The following is a 22,143-nucleotide window of genomic DNA, read 5'->3' as shown; positions in this document are numbered from 1 at the left end:
GTCTTCTACTGTGACATTGTGGACACTCTGGATGGCCACCTCTGTGACTGCAAATGCACTTTTCAAAAGAATTGATCACCCACTGTTCCAGACAGCCTCACCTGGCCGAGCAAGGTGGACTGGCTCATCATTCTTAACTCAAATTCACATCGCTCTTTTTCAGGCCAGCAAAAGGTCAGGTTGATCCTCGAAAAGTGGCCATCCAAAGGCTCAAACTAAAACCTGTTTAATTTGTTACACGTGGTGACTTCTCCCAAAAGTGCTTCAGGCTAGTAAACATTGCCTTTCAGTAGAATAACCCTTCCCAAACTCCTAAGGCCCCTGCAGTTCTAAACCACGGAGACTTCCTCTTCTGTGACCTTGGCATTCAGCGTCCTAAGCACGGCAAGCTCAAGTCTCTATCTGAATCTCTTTGGCTGTGTTTATCTCCTCCCCTGAACAATTTGCAATTGATGGTTTTTCCAGTCCCTATGGCCTGAATACAGAGTTAAGGAAAAGTGTCTCTGCCGTATACAGAGAAGCAAGTGCTTTATTGAGATATAATTCATATACCATGCAATTCACCCATTTAAAGCGCATAACTCAATAGTTTTGAGTGTTACAGAATTTTTAAGTGGTTGCAAATACATATAACATAAAATTTGCCATTTTAACCATTTTTAAGTATACAATTCAGTGGTATTAAACACACTGACAACATTAGGCAGTTCATCACCACTGTTTCCAAAATGTTTTCATCATCCAGACAGAAACTCTGTAACCATTAAATAATACCGCAGCATTCCCTTCCCCCAGCCCCTGGTAACCTCAAATCCACTTTTGGTCTCTATCAATTTGCCCATTGTAGGTAACTCCTACAAGTGGAATCGTACAGTATCTGTCCTTTTGTGACTATCATATCTTACTTAGCATAACGTCTCCAAGGCTCATTCCTGTTGTGGCACATATCAAAATCCCATTCCCTTTTAAGACTGAATGATATTTTATTGCATGTATATTCTACCTTTTTGTGAATCCATTCATCTTTTCATAGACACTTGGGTTGTTTCCACTTTTTGGCTATTGTGAATAATGCCGCAGTGATCACCAGTGTACACATATCTGTTTGAGTCTCTGCAGTTCCTTTGGGTATAGACCTAGGAGAATTGCTGGGTCATATGGTAGTTCTGTGTTTGAGAAACTGATAAATTGTTTTCCACAGTGTCTGCACCATTTTACATCCCACCAGCAATGTACAAGGGTTCCAGTTCCACACCAAAACGAGTTCTTCATTTTGTTTTTATAGCCTTCTAGTAGGTGTGCCTAGAACCATTTCATCCTTAGAGTCTGGAGTAGCAGTTTTCAGAAACAGCAGTAGAAAAGAAGAAGGAGATTGGCCATTTTGAATTTGAAATTATACTATGATACTTTAAGGAACTCAATCTAGGCCAGCGTTAATTACAGATGTCATCCAGTAGTCTCAAACTATGTCCTGTAACGTACAGAGGTGGCAATGGGGACCCCGAAGTCACACAGATCCTTCCTACTTCAAATATGCCAGTTCCTGTGGGAGCCAATGAAGTGTGGGCATGTAATACTTAATATATTTTGTGTCCCACGTGTAAGGAAGTTTCCCAAAGTTAAATACAAACATTGGGGGTGGGGGGGTGGGATTCAACCTCTGAAATGAAGCTATTAAGAATCAAATATTGTCACACACTGAGACCCCCACCCACTTCCCTCCTTCCTTCTCTCAGTGTGTGACACATCTTGTACTCTCAATGAATCCCCAACAATAAAAAAAAGAATCAAATACGTGCATTTTTTTCAAACTCCCAACCCCCACACCAATTGAATAGCATGGCCAATAAAAAAAAAATTATTCCCTCCTCACTGTGGAAGAAACAGCAATAAATGTGAGTTCCTCAGATCTCTCTCTGCCCTGTCAACATGTGCCTTGACTCACTCTTCCCACGTCCTCTCCCGTTGTCTGGAAGAGACATTCTTTCTTCTGTCTTCTTTGAGACTTCCTCCCCTGGGGGCCGACCCCTGTCAGGTATGCTGGCCCCCACCAGCTCTGTCACCCTTTCTCTCTCATCTCGTCCCTCGGATGCCACAAACATCTTTGGGTTTTCTCACTATCCCAGGTCTTCACTACACTTCCCGGTTGCTCATCTCAGATAGATTCCTGAAACCCTTCGGTCAGGTGTTTCCACAGGACAATGCCCTGATACAGGGAACAAACAGCAAAAGGCTGAATCCTTCATCCAGGGCTGAATCAGGTCCAGAAACCAAGGAGGAAGACCAAGGAAGCAGTGAAATCAGAAAGGCCATGATGGAACTGGGGGCAAAGGTACAACTAAATGGAGAAGACAATTTAGACAGAGATAGGGGCAACAGAACCTGGAGTCTTATTAGTGAGAGTCAGGTCCCTTTTGTAAGGCTGTCATCTTGCTCATAAATCCAAAGAGAGCTAAGAGAACCGAGCTCATGGGACAGTTCAGCAAGTTCATTAAAGCATCCTGCAGTTCAAGGCATGTATACGGTTGTCAGATTTACCAAAGCAAAAATACAGGATGCCCAATTAACTTTGAATTTAAGATCAACAGTTTTTATTTGGTATCTTATTTTGTCTGTAAGTATTTTAATTTTTTAAACTCTGTTCCATGTAATATTAGAATATAATCACATCCCGACTATTGCACAGTCCATATTTATACTAAAAAATTTTCATTGTTTATCTGAAATTCATTTTTTTATTTTTTTAACTTTATTAAAATTAATATGAGGGTATAATATTTAGGTTACATTGTTCTCCCTTCCAGGGCAAAGTTCCATTTGTTGAAGAGCCCCTCACCGAGGGGCCGTGTTATCCACCCTCACTAGGTGCACAGTAGGTGAGATCCCACCTCCCCCCTCCCTCTGCCATACATCCTGACTGAACTGAATTCCCTATGATTTCCCTGGCAATGCTAGCCATGTAGTCTGCCCTGTGAAAGGATTTTGACCAACCTCCTCAATCTTCCTCCTCTCTTGACTTCCAGAACACTCCTTCACCTCAGTTTTCGTCTACGGCTTCTCTTCTCCGCCTGGCCCTTGAATGCAGCGATGCCCCAGGGTCCAGACTGTGGGCCCCACCCTGCCTTGCTGTGTAATCTCCCCAGTTGATCTGTCTGTTCCTCCGTCTTTCTCACACCGAACATACAGTGTTCAGTCTCCAGCCCTCCTCAGAATTTCAAGAGCTGAATCACTCCCATCTTTCTTTAGACATCTTCAATTTCCAACCCTTGTCTCAAACCCAGCACATGTAAAACTGAACTCACCAAACTCACCATTCTACCTCCGAAGTCTGGCCCCAGTTTCCCACCTAAGCTAACAGTGCCAACATCTTCATGATCATCCTTCAAACTAACATCAGCCCTGAATTCTACCCTTCCTATTCCGTTGCTTACATCTGGCCACCCAGTCCCTTCCATTCCCCCTCCAAGTACCATCTCCGTCTCGCAGCCTCACCCTCTGCCACCTCCCACTTGAATAACTATAAATGGCCTCCCAGTCCCTTCCACCATCTCTCTCCACCGTCATTTCTTCAAATGACGGCCACACAATGCCCAGAAATGTTTTCCAATCACACAGTCCTCCTCCTTGAAGGTCTGCATGGTTTCCACTGACTAAGGATAAGCTTTTGTTTAGGCCTCACTTCTATTGCCAAGGGAGGCTGCTGCCCTGTTCAGAACCAGGATCTATGAACATACTATCTGATGAACAAACATCAGCTATCTCTCTACCTTCACCTAACTACAGTGTAAACATACATTTCTTTTCCTTTTTCTATTTGCAGAGAATTTCAAAATAAATACAGAAAAGCCGAAGAGTAAAATGAAATCCTATTTGTAACCCCCAAGTATGTTGAAAGTCTCCATGATGTTGACCAAGCAATGTCTGTAGGCCAATCTCCAGGGCATGCCTCCAAATATCTGAAAGCAAACGCTGACATTTACTTGTCCCTTCCCAAATATGTCACTCCCTTTCCTGCCTTTTCCCAGCCTGAAATGTCCTTTGTCCGTGCTTCATCTACTCAGCTTTCAAAAGCAACTCTTCCTGAAGCCAGCTGGGACGCGTCTCCTTTCCCCGCCCCCAGTGAGAACTAATTTCTCTCTTCCAGATTCCCACGAAATGTTGCCCTTTTATTTGGCACTTCTAACAGATTGGTTTGGTCAGGACAGGCACTGGGAGAGGTGAGATCTGTGCCACCTGCGGATGTCGATGCGGCTCAGGGAAGGAGCAGTGAGGTCAGAACACCTGGGCACCCTTTGACTTCCCCACGCACTGGCAGCCTTCTTGAGCTAGAGCCCCGAGGTGACGCAGCCCACTTGGAATGACCCATCCCCTTTTGATAATGGCTGAGTTGGGGATACAAAAGCCTGCCTCCCTTAGCCCAGTGGGACTAGGTTTTAGACAGATTAGGTTCCGGAGAACCTCTCCCCAACCACCCACACTGACCTCACTCCACTCCCTCCTGGCCTCCTCTGGCTCCCCTCCGTCCCTTCTGAGAGGGCACCCTCAGTAAACCACACGCACCAGGAGCCCTGGCTCAGGCTTCGAATTGGGGTCGAGTTTGTGTTCCCTCTGCCACCTACTCTCCTCATCTCTGAACTGGGGATCAAGTGGCCTCTGGAGTGGTCAGTAAGGACATGTGGAAGCACTTAGCTGGGAATCTGAACATCCGTAGAGGCAATAGGAAGGTTTGTGTGGAATGAATGCCATGGGGGAATGAGGGTGAGGTGCCCGCCGGGCAGGGAAACAGAGCTTCACAGTGATCATAGCCCAACCCCAGACACCCCTGACCTGCTCAGCCTCAACATTTATTCTGTCCTGCTTGTTGCCTTGTGAACTTACCTTTCTTGAGTTGCTCAAATTATTTCTAATTATGCCCGATGACCCCAAGATACTAGGACAGCTAGCACCTCATGGTTGGTCAATAACCACTGACTTAATAAACCTTAAAATCATCTAGTGAGGGGCCAGGGGCCGTGGCTCATACTTTAACCCTAGCTCTCTGGGAGGCTGAGGCAAGTGGATTGCCTGGCTCAGGAGGTCTAGACTAGCCTGAGCAAGAGCGAGACCCTGTCTCTACTAAAAGAGAAGCTATCCCAGCATTGTGGCAGGGCCCTGTATTCCAGCTACTCAGAAGGCTGAGACGAGGGGATTGCTTGAGCCCAAGAGTTTGAGGTTGCCATGAGCTATGACCCCACTGCACTCTACCCAGGGCATAGAACGAGACTCTGTCTCAAAAAAAAAAAGAAAAAGTCATCCAGGGAGGGAAACACTGGCCTAGTTTCAACTGTATGCTCCTAACAAGACACACTAGTGAGCGGTCTGGTTGGGCAGACTTAATGCAGAGGAAATGGGGAGCTACCTGGGGGATTTAGGCCCCAGGAAGGGAGAGACAGGAAAGGTTCACATTCCTCTACAGACATTTTCCCTATTGTTTCATAGTAAACTAACACTCCTGCAGCTGGGATTTGTGGGTCCACTCGGTTCTTGACTACTTTATGTTTTGCTTCTTCAAGTACTGATGATTCTGCTTGGAATTCTCTGCCCTGCCCAAAGAGTGTTTTCATTTTTAAGGTGATAAAAAAAAAGTCTTCTTACACATCAACCAAGAGCATCGTTTCTTCCCAAGATTTCTATCTCAAAGAATGCAACAAGAACATCTTTTCTTCCCAAGATTTCTATCTCAAAGAATGCAACACAATTGGCGGCGCTGTGGCTCAAAGGAGTAGGGTGCCGGCCCCGTATCCCAGAAGTGGTGGGTTCAAACCTGGCCCCAGCCGAAAACTGCAACAACAACAACAAAATGCAACACAACTCAGGAGACAGGCGTCCTAACTGTAAAGTAGAATGCAACCAGATGGTTTTCCAGTTCTGGCTATCTAAATACCATGTCATCTGTGTTACATAATTCTGAGAGAAAGCACGCTGCTTTAATTGTGCAGCACAGATCATGACAGATTGCTCAGTTTTTATGACATAATTTTCTTCAGTGTTTGCTCTGCTCTGAGCTCAGGGAGACTAATTATGTCCAGGTGGGGTCCAGGTGCAGGTATGTGTGCTAACTCCAGAGGGCCTGCTTATCCATGAAATGGTTTTGTTGGAGTCTTCTAGCTTTGAAAACTTGCTCTCTTGGCCCTTTTTAATAAGTGCTCATTTCTCTCTAAATATTCCCCCATCTCCATGCTGACTAATGAGTAATTGAAGTTCTCGAGGAATGGGACCGGTTCTGATAAGGAAGAGAGGATTCTCAGGCTCTGTGGCCATTTTTAGGGTCTGCCAGGAAAGCAACCTTTACAGCACCTGGGTTCATTCTTTAAATTAGCATCAACATGGACAAAGCTGAGATCATTTAACTTCAAGTTCAGAATAGAAAATTACCCTTCTTAAGAAGATATATTTCGGGCAGTGCCTGTGGCTCAGTCGGTAAGGCACCGGCCCCATATACCAAGGGTGGCAGGTTCAAACCCGGCCCCAGCTGAACTGCAACCAAAAAATAGCTGGGTGTTGTGGCGGGCGCCTTAGTCCCAGCTACTTGGGAGGCTGAGGCAAGAGAATCACTTAAGCCCAGGAGTTGGAGGTTGCTGTGAGCTGTGTGACGCCACGGCACTCTACCGAGGGCCATAAAGTGAGACTCTGTCTCTACAAAAAAAAAAGAAGATACATTTCTTGTTATCAAAAGTAACTGAAGATCTAGAGATAGATGATGATGATGGTGAAGGTTCTGAATGCCACTGAATTGTGTGTACACTTAAAAAGTGTTAAGATGGCTCAGCACCTGTAGCCCAGTGGTTAGGGCACCAGTCACATACACTGGAGCTGGCGGGTTCAAACTCAGCCTGGGCCTGCTAAAAACAACAATGACAACTGCAAAAAAAAAAAAAAAATAGCCGGGGTGGCACCTGTGGCTCAAAGGAATAGGGCGCTGGCCCCATATACCGGAGGTGGTGGTTCAAACCTGGCCCCGGCCAAAAACTGCAAAAAAAAAAAAAAAAAGTAGCCAGGCATTGTGGTGGGTGCCTGTAGTCCCAGGTACTTGGGAGGCTGAGGCAAGAGAATCACTTAAGCCCAAGAGTTTGAGGTTGCTGTGAGCTGTGATGCCATAGCACTCTACCAAGGGTGACATAGTGAGTTCTGTCTCAAAAAAAAAGTGATTAGGATGGTCAATTTTATGTAGATTTTAGCACAATTTAAATCAAGGAATTGGTTCTTTCTGTAATTTCAGAAGGTGGAATTAGTAGAAATTAGAACAATAGGCCAAGTTCAGACTAGTAATATTTAGAGAATTCTTCCATTCCATTGGTTACTTCAGAGGCTAAAACCTTGCACTGGGATAGAATTGCTCTATAGTTTGCAAAGCACTTCTATATACCCTCTCATCTGACTCTGTGGGTACCAGACAAGTAGGTATATCACCATTTTACAACTGAGGATTGCTGCAGTTACCTTTGCTCCGTAATAAATGTCTCCAAGACCTATACTGGCTTAAGAACACTCATTAATTTTACCCCAATCTGCAAATATACATAGGGCCTGACAACGAGGGCCAATTTAGCATCATTTTGGGTGGCTCAGTGGTAACTAGAAGATCCACTTCCAAGAATGGGTCCCCTCACATGGCTGGCAAGCTGGCGCAGGCTGTCAGCCAGGAGCTCCGTTGGGAATGTCAGCTGAGGGTCTCGGGTCTGGCCACGTGGGCACCTCCTCATGGATACCAGGGCTTCAGACAGAAACCTAGTGGCTGATATCAACAGTAGTTGTTCCAAAAGAGAGGGAGGGGAAGCTCCTAGTCTCTTGGGGCCTGAAACCAGCACATCATCACTTCTGCCGTGTGCTGTTGGTCAGCAGCCATGGAGCCCACCAGTCTTCAAGGCAAGGAGACGTGGACCCAGTCCCTCAAAGGGAAGAATATCCACCAGTCTGTGTCCATCTGTCATCTGCCTCAATGATGTCACAGCTTACGGTGAGCTGGCCGTGGTTACTCAGTTGGGAAGTGAGACTCGACCACTGGTTTTCTCCCTGAAACTATTATGGATTTTTGAGATTATTATTACATCAAAGCCCATCTAAGTCACTTGAACTTGTTTTCTTCCCATGAAGGTCATTGGTAATCATACTTAAACCATCTTTCCTTTTATGTGTTTATAGTACAGGCATGAGTTCTTAAGATTAATTTTTTTTTTCTTTTTTTTGGCCGGGGCTGGGTTTGAACCCGCCACCTTTAGGCATATGGGGCTGGCGCCCTACTCCTTTGAGCTACAGGTGCCACCCAAGATTAATTTTTTTTTTTTTTAAACAATCTCACTCTGTCGCCTCAGGTAGAGGGCACTGGCATTATCATAGCTCACAGCAACCTCACACTCCTGGACTCAAGCAATCCTTCTGCCTCAGCCTACGAGTAGCGGGGACTACAGGTGCCTGTCACCATTCCCAGCTAATTTTTTGCTCAGGATGGTCTCAAACTCCTGAGCTCAAGCCATCTTCCCACTGCAGACTTCCTGAGTGCTAAGATTACTGGCATTAGCCACAGCACCCAGGCAAGAGTATTTTCTATGTTTAAAATGCTTTGAAACACATCTCATCCAGCTCTGAGATCCCGGCATATGCATGGAATCCTTAATTTAGTTTCTGCCAATAATCTAAACACTAACTTCTATAATATTTGTCACCACCAAAATTACATATAAATACAGTATAATGTATGCTAAATCTGAGCAATTTTAATATCGTAAATGTCATGTTTATCAGATTATCTCAGGTAGGAAGATTAGAAATGATCTGGTTTTTGTTGTTGTTGTTGTTTTGTTGGTTGGTTGGTTTGCTTTGCAGGGGTTTTTTTGTTTTTTTTTTTACCAGGGCTGGGTTTAAAGCTAGCGCCCTACTCCTTGAGCCACAGGCACCGTCCTAAGATTTGTTTTTATGGTATGAAGCTTCTACTTCAGGGCAAAGCTCTTGGTGTAATAACAATTCAGCTTTGAAGAACTTTACCTTGCTGCCAAATTTTCAGGGAGGAAACTATCGCAAGTGAGTGATACTGGCCTGTGAGTGTTTCATGTTGACAAATGAGGTTGTTAAGCCACAGAGACCTGGTGAAGCGTCCTTTGCAATGGAGAGGTCACAACCTTCACCCAGTGACCAAATTCCACACCCACATCTTTAAGTGTGTAACAACCCCACGTTAAATGCCTCGAACATGATACAGTGTGAAGTACACAGTACCAACTGTGATGTATTCTTTTTTTTTTTTCTTTTTTTTGCAGTTTTGGCCAGGGCTGGGTTTGAACCCACCACCTCTGGCATATGATGCCAGCGCCCTACTCCTTTGAGCCATCGGGGCCGCCCCCTGGGACATATTCTTACCAAAAATGACTTGACTCTACTCGAGCTGTAAGATCTAAATTTCTATAAGCTTTTCTGAAATGTAGTTCCTCAAGTGAACCATAGATCCAAAGAAAATGAGTTGAGTGATAATGTATTCAACTTTCCCAAGAAAGGAACATAGTGACTACTGTTCCAGATGCATAGGATAGAAGTTAATTCATGACATGAAATGGGTGCCTTAGACCAGTGGTGCCCAAATTTTTAGCATCAGGGTCCAGTTTCATGGATAACAATTTTTCCATGGACCCAGGGGGGAGGGAGATAGTTTAGGGATGACTCAAGTGTGTTACATCTCTTCCTCACATCATCACGCATTAGATTCTCATAAGGAGCTCACAATGTAGATCCCTCAAACATAATGTTTACCGTAGGGTTCATGTACTTAGAAGAATCTAATATTACAAGAGCTCTGACAGGAGGCGGAGCTCACGCAGTGATGTGAGTCATGGGGAGCAGGTGCAAATACAGATGAGGCTTTGCTCCCTTTCCCACCACTCGCCTCCTGCTGGGCAGCCTAGTTCCCAACAGGCCATGGACCGGTACCAGTATGCAGCCTCAGGGGTTGGGGACCACAGCCTCAGACAATTACCTCTCAATTCTCTTATGGATCCCCAGATGTCAAGGGTCAGTTTCAATGAGGAACTAATCCAACAAACCCAGGATATGACACATTCCACAAAACAACTCACCTAGTTTCTTCAAAAAGAAAATGTCTGTGAGGTGGAGCAAGATGGCGGCCAAGTAACAGCTTCCCTGCAACTGGGCACAATGAGTCCAGGGAGATAAGACTCCAGGCATCTCTGGCTGGTGGGATCTACCTCTAATCATCCCTTTGAGGATACAGGGAGTCAGCAAGGGACTTTTGGACCCCAAGAGGAGGACAAAAACAGTGGAAAACTGGCAAGTGGTTGCAGGTGTTCAATTGACCTAATCCCACCAGCAGCCATAAGTACAAGCAGCAGTGGAAACTGCAAACCAGAAAGGCCTTAACTGTGAACTGTTTCAGTGAACTGTTTCAGTGTTTTGGCACTCAGTTGAACTGCCTTGGGGAGAGCTCGAGCAGGAATAGGGAGAACTTTGGGCATTGTCTAGGGCCCCAGACTGAGCTGCTGAGCCAGACAGAGCTAATACTGTTCGGATGTGGGCCGCAGGGAGCCATTCTGAGAGAACTGCCCAGGCAAGCTCCCACCCTCAGGGTCACACAGCAAGGATCCAACGGGAGCTAGTACCCTAGTGACTGAGCAGCCTAAAGGCAGGGACTGAGCTGCCTTACAGTCTTAATCCTCAGGGGCAGAGTGAGACTGGTTTTGGCACACTGGAGCCTCGGGCTGTTGCCCTGGGTAGAGTGCCGTGGCATCACAGCTCATAGCAACCTCAAACTCCTGGGCTTGGCACTACCCAGACCTCCATAAGAGCTGCACCATGCACCCCGACCCGCAACCCGCACCCGCCGGGCATCTGCATGCCCTGACCAGGAAGTGTGGCAGCCGCGCAACCCTGCATCCTCCCTCCTGTACCCTCCCTGCCTTCACACCAGCCTGCTCATCTTGCCAGGGACTCTGGTAGCTGTGTGCCCTCCAGAGCCCTCCCTGCCTCTGTGAGGAGCCCTTCTCCTGGCCAGAGACTGCTGGAGCCCTGGGCTCTCTGTGCCAAAGTCACTGGGCACCAGGCACTCCCAAAACCATGCGCACCACCTCCTGCCCTGTTGCTGGATCCAGGTGTGTTACACAACAGAGCTGCTTTCACAACCAGAATTCCCTGGCTAGGGCAGCCTCAGAAGAACTACAGGGTCACTCCCTACAAAGATCAGCAACAATAGAGTGATCCCGCTGGGGTCTAATCTTGGAGAGACACCTCCCCAAATCTGAGGACAGCCAGAGGCAACAGTGAAAAACATCCATGAGGCAAAATCAATAGAAAAACTCTGGCAATACGAATAATCAGAGTAGATCAACTCCCCCAAGGATCAATGGGGCAGACACAGCACAAGATCCCATGCACAAACAAATAGCTGAGATGTAAGAACTTGGATTCAGAATCTGGATAGCAAATAAGATCAAATTAGAATTCCAAGCAGTAACTCAAAAGATATCTCAAGAATTCAACAAATTCAAAGACCAAATGACCAAAGATTTTGACACATTGAGACAAGAAGTTGCAGCCCTCAAAGATCTGAGAACACAGTAGAATCCCTCAGTAACAGAATGGAGCAAGCAGAAGAAAGGATTTCTGATATTGAAGACAAAGCTTTCGAATTGCTCCCAAACACTCAAAGAGGAAGAGAAATGGAGGGCAAGAACACATCTCTCTATCAGAGATCTGGGATAATTTGAAGAAAACCAATATTCATCTTATAGGGATCCCCGAAAGCAACGAAGTGGCTTCACAAGGCAGAGTCTCTTCTCCATGAGATTATGAAGGAGAACTTTCCAGACATGCCAAGAGATTCTGAAATTCAGATAGCAGACAGTTTCAGAACTCCAGCACAACTCAACCCAAATAACACATCCCCCAGACACTTCATAATCAATTTCACTAAAGTTAATACGAAGGAGAAAATTCTGAAAGCAGCCAGATGAAAGAACCATCGCCAACAAGGGCAAGAATATTAGAATAACTGCAGATCTCTCTGCTGAAACCTTTCGAGCTACAAGAGGATGGTCATCGACTTTTAATCTCCTAAAACAAAATAACTTTCAACCCAGGATCCTGTACCCAGCTAAACTGAGTTTCATTTATAACGGAGAAAATAAATACTTCAATGACATTCACATGTTGAAGAAATTTGCCATAACTAAACCAGCTCTCCAGGATATTCTCAGACCTATCCTCCATAAAGACCACCATAATCCTCCACCACAAAAGTAAACCCACCCAGAAAATTTTGATCAAATTCCAACTTCCACAGTTCCAAAAGGATTAAAAATGTCCACCAGACTCTCGAAAGGCTTATCAATATTCTCAATTAATGTGAATGGTTTTTTTTTATGTTTTTTATTTTTTTTAATTGTTAAATCATAGCTGTGTACATTAGTGCAATCAAGGGGTACAATGTGCTGGTTTCATATACAATCTGAAATATTCTCATCAAACTGTTCAACGTAGCCTTTATTGCATTTAATGTGAATGGTTTCAGTTGTCCTCTAAAGAGGCACAGGTTGGCTGACTGGATACAAAAACTCAAGCCAGATTTCTGCTGCACACAAGAATCACATCTTACATTAAAAGACAAATCTAGACTCAAGGTGAAGGGATGGTCATCTATACTCCAGGCAAATGGAAGGCAGAAAAGAGCAGGCATTCCAATCCTATTCACAGACGCAATAGGCTTTAAACCAACCAAAATAAGGAAGGATAAGGATGGACACTTCATATTTGTTAAAGGTAATACTCAATATGATGAGATCTCAATTATTAATATTTATGCACCCAACCAGAATGCACCTCAATTTATAAGAGAAACTCTGACAGACATTAGCAACTTGATTTCCTCCAGTTCCACAGTAGTTGCAGATTTTAACACACCTTTAGCAGTGCTGGATAGATCCTCCAAAAAGAAGCTAAGCAACAAAATCTTTAACTCAACCATTCAACATCTGGACTTAACAGACATCTACAGAACATTTTATTCCAACAAAACTGAGTACACATTCTTCTCATCAGCCCATGGAACATACTCCAAAATCAACCACATCCTAGGCCACAAATCGAAACTCAGCAAATTTAAAAAAATAGAAATTATTCCTTGCATCTTTTCAGACCACCACGGAATAAAAGTTGAACTAAATAACAACAGGAACCTGCATACCCATACAAAAACATGAAAGCTAAACAACCTTATGCTGAAGGATACATGGGTTATAGACGAGACTAAGAAGGAAATCACCATATTTTTGGAACAAAACAACAATCAAGACACGAATTACCAGAACCTCTGGGATACTGCAAAGGCAGTCCTAAGAGGGAAATTTATAGCACTGCAAGCCTTCCTCAAGAAAACGGAAAGAGAGGAAGTCAATAACTTAATGGAACATCTCAAGCAACTGGAGAAAGAAGAACACTTCAATCCCAAATGCAGCAGAAGAAAAGAAATAACCAAAATCAGAGCAGAATTAAATGAAATTGAAAACAAAAGAATTATACAACAGATCAATAAATCCAAAAGCTGGTTTTTTGAAAAGATCAATAAAATAGATAAACCTTTGGCCAACCTAACCAGGAAAAATAAAGAGTAAAATCTCTAATTTCATCAATCAGAAATGGTAATGATGAAATAACAACAGACCCCTCAGAAATTCAAAAAATCCTTAACAAATACTACAAGAAATTCTACTCTCACAAATATGAAAATCTGAAAGAAATCAACCAATACTTGGAAGCACGCCACCTACCAAGACTTAGCCAGAATTAAGTGGAAATGTTGAACAGGCCTATATCAAGTTCTGAAATAGCATCAACTATACAAAATCTCCCTAAAAAGAAAAGCCCAGGACCAGATGGCTTTATGTCAGAATTCTACAAAACATTTAAAGAAGAACTAGTACATATACTACTAAACCTCTTCCAAAATATAGAAAAAGAAGGAATATTACCCAGCACATTCTACGAAGCAAACATCACCTTGATCCCCAAAGCAGAGAAAGACCCAACAACAAAAGAAAATTATAGACCAATATCACTAATGATATAGATGCTAAAATACTCAATAAGATCCTAACAAACAGAATCCAACAACACATCAAAAAAATTATACACCATGACCAAGTCAGATTTATCCCAGGGTCTCAAGGTTGGTTCAATATACGTAAATCTATAAATGTAATTCAACACATAAACAAACTTAAAAATAAAGACCATATGATTCTTTCAATTGATGCAGAAAAAGCTTTTGATAATATCCAGCATCCCTTCATGATCAGAAAACTTAAGAAAATTGGTATAGATGGGACATTTCTTAAACTAATAGAGGTCATCTACAGCAAACCCACAGCCAATATCGAATTGAATGGAGTTAAATTGAAATCATTACCACAGGTGCATCTTACAAGGGTATATGTGAAACTTGGTAAACGGTCTGTAAAGCTAGTGAATGATGCCCCATGATCATATCAATGTACACAGCTATGATTTAATAAAAAAAATAATAAAATAAAAAAATAAATTATGTTGACCAAAAAAAAAAGAAAAAGAAAAAAGAAAACATTACCACTTAGATCAGGAACCAGGCAAGGTTGCCCATTGTCTCCATTGCTCTTTAACATTGTAATGGAAGTTTTAGCCATTGCAATTAGGGAAGAAAAGACGATCAAGGGTATCCACATAGGGTCAGAAGAGATCAAACTTTCACTCTTCGCAGATGATATGATCATATATCTGGAAAACACTAGGGATTCTACTACAAAACTTTTAGAAGTGATCAAGGAATATAGCAATGTCTCAGGCTACAAAACCAGCACCCATAAATCTGTAGCCTTTATATATACCAACAATAACCAAACCAAACAGTCAAGGACTCTATTCCTTTCACAGTAGTGCCAAAGAAGATGAAATATTTGGGAGTATACCTAACAAAGGATGTGAAACATCTCTACAAAGAGAACTATGAAACTCTAAGAAAAGAAATAGCCAAAGATGTTAACAGATGGAAAAACATACCATGCTCATGGCTGGGAAGAATCAACATTGTTAAAATGTCCATACTGCCCAAAGCAATATATAATTTTAATGCAATTCCTATTAAAGCTCCATTGTCATACTTTAAAGATCTTGAAGAAATAATACTTCGTTTTATATGGAATCAGAAAAAACCTCGAATAGCCAAAACATTACCAAGCAATAAAAACAAAGCAGGAGGAATCACGCTACCAGACCTGAGACTGTACTATAAATCCATAGTGATCAAAACAGCATGGTACTGGCACAAAAACAGAGAAGTAGATGTCTGGAACAGAATAGAGAACCGAGAGATGAATCCAGCTACTTACCGTTATTTGATCTTTGATAAGCCAATTAAAAACATGCAGTGGGGGGCAGCACCTGTGGCTCAAGGAGTAGGGCTCCGGTCCCATATACCAGAGGTGGTGGGTTCAAACCCAGCCCTGGCCAAAAACCAAAAAAAAAAAAAAAACATTCAGTGGGGAAAAGATTCCCTATTTAACAAATGGTGCTGGGTGAACTGGCTGGCAACCTGTAGAAGAATGAAACTGGACCCACACCTTTCACCATTAACTAAGATAGACTCTCACTGGATAAAAGATTTAAACTTAAGACATGAAACTATAAAAATACTTGAAGAAAGTGCAGGGAAAACTCTTGAAGGAATCGGCCTGGGTGAATATTTTATGAGGAGGACTCCCCAGGCAATTGAAGCAGTATCAAAAATACACTACTGGGACCTGATCAAACTAAAAAGCTTCTGCACAGCCAAGAACATAGTGAGTAAAGCAAGCAGACGGCCCTCAGAATGGGAGAAAATATTTGCAGGTTATACCTACGAGAAAGGTCTAATAAACAGAATCCACAGAGAACTCAAATGTATTAACAAGAAAAGAACATGTGACCCCATCTCAGGGTGGGCAAGGGACTTGAAGAGAAACTTCTCTAAAGAAGACAGATGCAAGATCTACAAACACATGAAAAAAAGCTCATCATCCTTAATCATCAGAGAAATGCAAATCAAAACTACTATGAGATATCACCTAACCCCAGTAAGAGTAGCCCACATAACAAAATCCCAAAACCAGAAATGTTGGTGAGGATGTGGAGGAAAGGGCACACTTCTACACTGCTGGTGGGAATGCCCACTAATACGTTCCTTCTGGAAAGATGTTTAGAGAACACTTAGAGACCTAAAAATAGACCTGCCATTCGATCCTATAATTCCTTTACTAGGTTTATACCCAGAAGACCAAAAATCACAATATAACAAAGACATCGGTACCAGAATGTTTACTGCAGCCCAATTCATAATTGCTAAGTCATGGAAGAAGCCCAAGTGCCCATCGACCCACGAATGGACTAGCAAATTGTGGTCCATGTATACCATGGAATACTATGCAGCCTTAAAGAAAGATGGAGACTTTACCTCTTTCATGTTTACATGGATGGAGCTGGAACATATTCTTCTTAGCGAAGTATCTCAGGAATGGAAGAAAAAGTATCCAATGTACTCAGCCCTACTATGAAGCTAAATTATAGCTTTCACATGAAGACTATAACCCAACTATAGCACAAGACTATGGGGAAAGGGCCAAGGAAGGGGAAGGGAGGGGGGAGGTTTTGGTGGAGAGAGGGTAATGGGTGGGGCCACATCTAAGGTGCATCTTAGAATGGGTACAGGCGATTGCACTAATGTACACAGCTATGATTTAACAATAAAAAAAGAAAAAGAAATAAATAGTGTAAGTTAATAAAGAAAGTAGGAAAACTATGTCATATAAAAAAAAAAGAAAGAAAATGGAAAGAGACGAAGTTAATAACTTAATGGGACATCTCAAGCAACTGGAGAAGGAAGAACACTCCAACCCCAAACCCAGCAGAAGAAAAGAAATAACCAAAATCAGAGCAGAATTAAATGAAATTGAAAAACAAAAGAAGTATACAACAGATCAATAAATCCAAAACTTGGTTTTTTGAGAAGATCAATAAAGTAGATAAACCTTTGGCCAACCTAACCAGGAAAAAAAAGAGTAAAATCTCTAATTTCATCAATCAGAAATGGTAACAATGAAATAACAACAGACCCTTCAGAAATTCAAAAAATCCTTAACGAATACTACAAGAAACTCTACTCTCAGAAATATGAAAATCTAAAAGAAATCGACCAATACCTAGAAGTACACCACCTACCAAGATTTAGCCAGAATTAAGTGGAAATGTTGAACAGGCCTATATCAAGTTCTGAAATAGCATCAACTATACAAAATCTCCCTTAAAAGAAAAGCCCAGGACCAGATGGCTTTACGTCAGAATTCTACCAAAACTTTAAAGAAGAACTAGTACCTATATTACTAAACCTCTTCCAAAATATAGAAAAAGAAAGAATATTACCCAACACATTCTACAAAGCAAACATCACCTTGATCCCCAAACCAGAGAAAGAGCCAACAAGAAAAGAAAACTGTAAACCAATATCACTAATGAATATTGATGCTAAAATACTCAATAAGATCCTAACAAACAGAATCCAACAACACATCAAAAAAATTATACACCACAACCAAGTGGGATTTATCCCAGGGTCTCAAGGTTGGTTCAATATACGTAAATCTATAAATGTAATTCAGCACATAAACAAACTAAAAAAGAAGGACCATATGATTCTTTCAATTGATGCAGAAAAAGCTTTTGATAATATCCAGCATCCCTTCATGATCAGAAGACTTAAGAAAATTAGTATAGATGGGACATTTCTTTTTTTTTTTTTTTAAATGTCCCCAGTTTTTATTTGTTGCAAGTCTTTTGAAACATAAAGGGAAATTCATGGTTCAAACACAAGTTTAATGACAAATTATCCATTTAATGAAACAAATGGATATCCTAACCAGTTACACGATTAGATGGGACCTTTCTTAAACTAATAGAGGCCATCCAATATCATATTGAATGGAGTTACACTGAAATCATTTCCACTTAGATCAGGAACCAAGCAAAGGTTGCCCATTGTCTCCATTGCTCTTTAACATTGTAATGGAAGTTTTAGCCATTGCAATTAGGGAAGAAAAGACAATCAAGGGTATCCACATAGGGTCAGAAGAGATCAAACTTTCACTCTTCGCAGATGATATGATCATATATCTGGAAAACACTAGGGATTCTACTACACAACTTTTAGAAGTGATCAAGGAATACAGCAATGTCTCAGGCTAAAAAATCAACACCCTAAATCTGTAGCCTTTATAGATACCAACAACAATCAAGCCGAAAAAACAGTCAAGGACTCTATTCCTTCCACAGTAGTGCCAAAGAAGATGAAATATTTGGGAGTATACCTAACAAAGGATGTGAAAGATCTCTACAAAGAGAACTATGAAACTTTAAGAAAATAATTTACCTGAAAATGTTAACAAATGGAAAAACATACCATGCTCATTGCTGGGAAGAATCAATATTGTTAAAATGTCTATTCTACCCAAAGCAATATATAATTTTAATGCAATTCCTATTAAAGCTCCATTGTCATATTTTAAAGATCTTGAAAAAATAACATTTTGTTTTATATCAAATCAGAAAAAATCTCGAATAGCCAAAACATTATTCAGCAATAAAAACACAGCAGGAGGAATCATGCTACCAGACCTGAGACTGTACTATAAATCGATAGTGTTCAAAACAGCCTGGTACTGGCACAAAAACAGAGAAGTAGATGTCTGGAACAGAATAGAGAACCAAGAGATGGATCCAGCTACTTACCGTTATTTGATCTTTGACAAGCCAATTAAAAACATTCAGTGGGGAAAAGATTCTCTATTTAACAATTGGTACTGGGTGAACTGGCTGGCAACCTGTAGAGATTGAAACTGGACCCACACCTTTCACCATTAACTAAGATAGACTCTCACTGGATAAAAGATTTAAACTTAAGACATGAAACTAAAAATACTACAAGAGAGTGCAGGGAAAACTCTTGAAGGAATCGGCCTGGGTGAATATTTTATGAGAAGGACTCCCCAGGCAATTGAAACAGTATCAAATATACAGTACTGGGACCTAATCAAACTAAAAAGCTTCTGCACAGCCAAGAACATAGTAAGTAAAGCAAGCAGACGGCCCTCAGAATGGGAGAAAATATTTGCAGGTTATACCTACAAGAAAGGACTAATAAACAGAATCCACAGAGAACTAAACGTATTAGCAAGAAAAGAGCATGTGATCCCATCTCAAGGTGGGCCAGGGACTTGAAGAGAAACTTCTCTAAAGAAGACAGACACACCATCTACAAACACATGAAAAAAAGCTCATCATCCTTAATCATCAGAGAAATGTAAATCAAAACTACTTTGAGATATCACCTAACCCTAGTAAGAGTAGCCCACATAACAAAATCCCAAAACCAGAGATATTGGCGTGCATGCAGAGAAAAGGGCACACTTCTACACTGCTGGTGGGAATGCCCACTAATACGTTCCTTCTGGACGGATGTTTGGAGAACACTTAGAGACCTAAAAATAGACCTGCCATTCGATCGTATAATTCCTTTACTAGGACCTGCCATTCAATCCTATAATTCCTTTACTAAGACCAAAAATCACAATATAACAAAGACATCTGTACCAGAATGTTTGTTGCAGCCCAATTCCTAATTGCTAAGTCAGGGAAGAAGCCCAAGTGCCCATCGACCCACGAATGGACCAGCAAATTGTGGTACATGTATACCATGGAATATTATGCAGCCTTAAAGAAAGATGAAGACTTTACTCTTTCATGTTTACATGGATGGAGCTGGAACATATTCTTCTTAGCAAAGTATCTCAGGAATGGAAGCAAAAGTATCCAATGTACTCAGCCCTACTACGAAGCTAAATTATAGCTTTCACATGAAGGCTATAACCCAACTATAGCACAAAACTATGAGGAAAGGGCCAAGGAAGGGGAAGGGAGGGGGGAGGTTAGGGTGGAGGGAGGGTAATGGTGGGGCCATATCTATGGTGCATCTTAGAATGGGTACAGGCGAAACTTATTAAAGGCAGAATACAAATGTCTATATACAATAACTAAGAAAATGCCGTGAAGGCTACATTGAACAGTTTGATGAGAATATTTCAGATTGTATATGAAACCAGCACATTGTACCCCTTGATTGCACTAATGTACACAGCTATGATTTAACAATAAAAAAAAAGAAAGAAAATGTATGGAGAAAAATAAATGGCAATTCTTAATTTAAGGAGACTAAAGACTTGTATCACAGCAGCTGGTTTCATTTGCCTCTTTTTGATTTTCAACTACAAGGATTCCTATAGTAGGTGCTCTCTTGTGTCAAGCTTATTTCATTCCACATAAAGTCTAAGATTCATCCATGTTATGACATGATTCAGTATCTCTTTACTCTTTATTGCTAGGTAGCATTTCTCTATACAAATATGCCATAACCGATTTGCCCATTTCATTGTTGAGGGGACATTGGTGACATTCCCAGTCTGGGGACGTTATGAGTGAAGCTGCTGTCAGCATCCTTGCACAGGTCTTTTGGGGGCACATGCAACTCTTGGGTATACATTGAGGAGAGGAATTGCTGGATCATACAATCATTATATCCTGAAATTGATTAGACACTGCCAAACATTTTCCTAAGTGGTTAAGCCAATTTACACTTTCAACAAGAGCACCTAAGGGTTTCAGCTGTTGAACATCCTCACCCCTTCTGGAGGAGGCCACGTGGATGGAGGAGGGCTTGGGGAAATCTTCTGGGCAATGAAAATATTCTACCGAGAGATCTAGCTGGTGGTCACATAGCACTATACTTATGTAAAAATTCATCAAAGTATACATTCAAGGCTGTACACTTTATCCATGAATTCTACAGGCAGTGCCCAGGTTACAAATGAGATCAATTCTATAGGTTTATTCTTAAGTGGAATTTATATGTAAGTTGGAACATATACATTTACCTATTATCTGTAACAGACTCCATTCATGAATCGTACCTCAGTCAGATGTTTGTAAGTCGGGGACTTGCTGTACCTTAATGAAAGAAGAAAGAGCAAGTGGCTAAAAAAAACAGCCAGAAGATGTAATGAGTGAAACTTACTTGGCTCCTGGTTCAAAACAAAAACCTATTCTACAAGACAGTTTAAAGTCAGGTGGAGAAGTTCTAATATGGCTTGGGTATTAGATGTGACAGGGAATTCATCTTAATTTTCTTATAGGTATAAGAGTTGTATTGCAGTTAGGTAGAAGAATGGAGACTATTCTTATTATGAAACGCATGCTGGGGTATCTAGTTAGGGGTAAAACTGTCATGATCCCTGAGACATACTTTCAAATTGTTTGGCAAATATATGTGTGTGTGTATACATGCATACAGAGAAAAAAATAAAACAAATGGGGAAAAAAATATTAACCATTATTGAATCTAAGTGGTGGATATACAGGTGCTTGTTACATAATTTTTTCAACTCAATATGTGTGTATACACATACAGATGGAGAAAAAATAAAGCAAATATGGAAAAATATATTAACCACTGTCAAATCTGGTGGTGGATATAAAAGTATTCGTTATATTATTTTTTCCACTCTTCTGACTATTTAAAAGTTTCCATAACAAAAACAAAATGTGTTAGGGGAAGATGTAGAGATCTGAAGTGAGCAGGTTAAAATAACAAAGTATCTAAGGACAAGACCCTAACACAGAGTCTGGGAACTTGACTCCTGACCCTGCGCCATCTCATTCATTATTGCTTCCTGCTGTTACAGACTGGTTGTCTTCTCTGCAGCACCAGTCTCAAAAAAAGTGGGGAGGAGACTGTTACATTTGAATATGCTCTTTCATTTCCTTCTGCAAAATACTCCCATTAGTCTAACTGGGCAGCACAAAGACACCCCCAGATTTCTCTTATAAATTCATAAATTAAACGTGGATTAAAAACTCACACCTCTCTCCACAAATCAAATCTCCATCCCTTTTTCCCCTCTGTCTCTCCTGTTACACAGCTGCTTTCAAAATCACTTGACAATCATTTGACCCATGTCCATATTCCCTTTTTCTAATGCAAAAGCTAAATTGAAA

This window comes from Nycticebus coucang, chromosome 19, assembly GCF_027406575.1.
Source record: "Nycticebus coucang isolate mNycCou1 chromosome 19, mNycCou1.pri, whole genome shotgun sequence".
NCBI lineage: Eukaryota > Metazoa > Chordata > Mammalia > Primates > Lorisidae > Nycticebus > Nycticebus coucang.
Note: the sequence above shows the minus strand (reverse complement) of the source record.